Source organism: Morone saxatilis, unplaced genomic scaffold (assembly GCF_004916995.1).
Source record: "Morone saxatilis isolate NCDOM2014 unplaced genomic scaffold, NCSU_SB_2.0 Contig9, whole genome shotgun sequence".
In the NCBI taxonomy this organism is placed as follows: domain Eukaryota; kingdom Metazoa; phylum Chordata; class Actinopteri; family Moronidae; genus Morone; species Morone saxatilis.
Genome location: NW_023340268.1, coordinates 20,708,495 through 20,712,796, shown reverse-complemented (window position 1 = coordinate 20,712,796; position 4,302 = coordinate 20,708,495).

The window sequence follows — 4,302 nt, the reverse complement described above, 5'->3', positions numbered from 1 at the left end:
AAAAAGCCGGATCCGTCTGGACACGAGGCCGATACGATAGTATTTATGCGGATTTGACAAAAAACGTACTCGTGTGGACGGGCCCTTAGTCAACCCACTTTTCATTAGTCTGATAGTCGCAGAAAAAGAAAAATAACGTCAAACTCTGTTCATGAGCTGCACCTTGTCACCGGGTATCAAAGTAACAGAGGATTGTTGCAACATGGACCTTTACTTAAATAATCAAATTAATATCTCAAACGTGCAACGACTAGTCGACTATTGGCTTTATCTAACGACTACGGTACTTGTGAACTAGGAAAATCTTTAGTCGAGGGCAGCCCTAGTGAGCAGCATTTCACACAACTCTGCCATGAAGAATGCTGGAAGACGTTGGAGTAACAACATTGCTTGAACAGGGACTTTTTATTTCTCTTCTGTGATAGCAAACACAGTACCCATTCTTTCAGTAACTATTCTGCTTATGTAGTATATAGGTATATCTCACAGACCTAGAGAGACTCACATCCTACAGCAAACCCATTAGACTACGTCACATAGCCAAGACTGGCTTCTAGACAGAGAGGGACAGTGGTGGAAGTACTGAGATCCCTTGTTAATAGTGACACCAGTGGCCCTTAAGTGAACTTTCAGTGAACAGTCAGCATCCTGTCGCCACTGTTGCTAAAAAAATATTGAAATCTTTGAAATATTTATCTGTGTAATTTATTTCTCCCTCTTAAACACAAATGTATTATTCCTTTCCTTGTACTTATATACATGTACCCAAAGAGTATTTTATTGATACACTGTAATATATACAGTAAATAATTATTATCAATTTGCAAGCTATAATCTAAAGCCTTACTAGTCACTGTTCTGTAATAATTTTTAGAGTGATCAGTGGAGTTCCTTAAAAAGACTATTCTCTGGCCCATTAAGCTTATTTTTGTTAAGAAGACACTGTGTCTTTCAGGTTACTGTGACCTTGCAACTGATAATTACAGCCCAGGCATCATCATAATGCCCTACAAAATCAGTAATGCTTTATGGTAATGTTATTATTTTCTCAGAAGCAAGTAGTGTAACAAATTTATTTTTGATCCCTTCTAAATATCCACTGAATTATCCCCAAACTAAATCCTAAATTGATCCCCCCACTTGTTTAGTTGTCCCCTCATATTGAGTTAAATTCTATGAGAAATGTCAGTAAATATGACTCTCTGTGGATGGAAGTAACTGCTACTTTGATTTTACTGAGCAAAGAATTAGTGACAACAGCGTTCAACCACAGTAGAGACAAATGGCTCCTAACTCATTTTTGAAAGGGAACAGAGGATTTTGTGAAAGAGGCTCAACATACGGAGTTTGGCAATAGCTGTCAGTGGGTTTGTCACTACAAGCAAACTTTCACCTTCTCTCTCTCTCTCTAGCCCAACTGGTCGAGGAAAACGGCCGCCCACCTAAAACCAGGGTCTAGTCTTTAAAGGAGGTTTTTCCTTGCTGTTGTTGGCAAGTGCTTGCTCGCGGTGGGAACTGTTGGTTCTCTAAATAATTTTATAAGGGGTACGGTCTAGACCTGCTCCATTTGAAAAGTGTCCTGAGATAACTGGTGTTTTTTTCTGGTGCTATACAAATAAAATTTAAATTTAATATTACACATAGTGATTTGATCCATGTTTATTACGTATTGATTATTGCAGCTTTAATGTTTCATGTTGTTCTTAATACTGTTAGTGTCTGTAAGCTTCAGTAAGAGTACACCTTTAGGATTAAAAGTCTATATTTTTTTAGGGTTCTTCGTGATATGATCAGACATTGACCGGTTTATTAAAAGCGACTGGTTGTTACCTTTTCTTGGTCAAACCTTTGCTATAACATCTACCAAGATGTCATGAATATGAACTGACTAAGAGCAATTTCAGGCTGAGAGGTGGCTGACAGCCAAGCCAAAATGTTGTCTGGGGCCCCCAGAAAGCATTGCTCCTGGGTTGGTGGCGAGGTGAGGCAGGGTGAGGTGGGGGTGAGGCTGCCAGGTGTCAGTGTGGTGGATGAGCTGGTGTGTACGGAGCAAGGTGATGGAGTGTGTGAGGTCCGGTCTATCGCTGTCATTAATAACCCCGACAGGCCTGCCAGCACCTTGGAGCCCCTCTCCCATACATAACCCTCAGAGCAGCCGCCAGGGCCCCTACACTGGCCCCAGAGGAGGCACACACACACACACACACAGGCAAACTAGTCTGACTACTGATGTTAACGTGATAGAGAGGAGACTTGCATAGTGTGAAGAATAGTGCTACACCTGGAGTGAAAAACCATCTCAGCAAAAATACAAGAGGTTATGGTCTCAGATATGTGACGTTCTTACATATTTTTCCTTCCCATCACCGGGTCCGTTCACCCGAGACAGACAAAAGAATAAAAAATGTGAAGCAGCCTGGCAGAAGTGTCTGCTCTTGTCTTTGTCACAAGGCAACACTTTCTTTACTGCTGGCGCACCCAAAGTGAGAGTAACTCCTTAAAATCAAGATGCGCTACATACACAACGTCCTACGTCAATTTGGCATTTGTCTCGCTTCGGTCTCTTGACAGTTAAATCTTATTTCACGCATCTGCTCTCAGCGCCGGAGAGCTTGAACACTATTCAGGTCTTGCTGAACTTGAATGACCCAGCCTTTAGAGATGTAAAACCCCTTACGTATTTGGGGAAAGTAAAGATATGGCAGTGAAGAAGATGAACATCCAGAAGAATGAGGGGATAAGGAGCTGTTTCATGGTTCCACAGCTCTTACCGATCAGTGAATATTTTCCACATATAAGCTTTGATCACTGGGCAGCTTCGAACATAGCCAAGCACCTGTCCTTCAACGTATAAATAGGTGGGGGGAAGCAGTGCAAGGAACTGGTTGAAAGCAAATGCAAAGGGAAAACGAGAAAGACGAGTGTGAAGGTGGAGTAGAAGAGACAGGGGGGCAACAGAGGAATGGCAGTAGGATGGTGTGTTTGTGCGGGAGGGAAAGGGTCCTCTCCAATAGTGATGGGGAGATAACGATAGAGATGGATAGGAGAGGAGAGAGGGAGAGGCTTTAATGAATTAATGACTGTTCTCACAACTAGATGCCTCCTCTCTCTGGCTCAGACGCAGCCGATGAAATAATAAATAAACACATGAATAAGTGAAGAGGCCTGAATGAGACGGCACTCGGGGGGGGGGCTGATGGGTGGATGACGGGGAGGGAGGGGGTCGGTAAGGCCGGATAGGCCACGCGGGTGAGCCTCTCATGGTGATTTGCTCACATCAAGCAAGCTGGGAGTTACTGCAAAATTTGAGCGCATGGCGGGGAGGCCAGTGAATGCAATAGCGCAGACTGACTCCCTCCCTTTCCCACACCGACTCCACCCCGACACTCCACCACCTTCAGTCTCCGGTGACTTGCTCCGCGGGACCGATTGAGCGGGCCACCGCATGCTAACGAGACGGGCTTTTTGGTTTGCTTGGTTGCCAGACGCTGCAGGGGCGCTGACGAGGAAGTTAGGCATCAACGATGACATGTTAGCATGGCCGGGGGCCTGGGAGGAGATGGGGCAGGTGTCTCATCCAGCCTCTTGAGGTCTAGCAGAGTAAATTAGGGAGAGAAAGAGATGCACTTCAACAAGAACGCTGTTAATTGTTGTATGTGCTGACCCTTGAATGACAACTGTTAAAATCAAGAAACAAAAAACCACATGCTCCTTCAGCCTGATCTCGACAGGTAATCATCCATTATAGAAATCCAACAGGCAGACTTACACAACCACTCTGTTAAAGTCAAAACATTCAAATTAAGGAACGAGCCTGGTTATCTACACCTTGGGTCTGTATTTTTATAGATCAATTATTTTCAAATGCATTAACTCTAATTTAAGGCCACAACGGTGCACCCTGTTGCTAAGTTACCTTGAACACGAGCAAGTAAACACAAGGTGCTTAGCGACTAGCATCTAATGCTACTTCAACTTGAAGCCATTATGCGTATTTTAGTTACAGAGGATATGCACCCACAGTGTGTAAAAACAATTAGGCGCAACTAGCGGCGACCAGTTAGCACATTCGTAACCATTCTAATATAGCTCAGCTCTTCAAGCGCTGCCAAAAAGGTGAAAAGAGCGTATTGAGCCAGTGTTGTTTGTCGGTTCTGGATTGACTGTAGAAACATGACCAAGGACCTGTAATGCTCATCCGCTCTTCATCAATCAAAATTGGGTTCTTAATGCGTACTATCATCCAAGTCGTTAATAAGACTGACTCTATCCAGAACTCTTGCTGTCACCCATAACCCACTC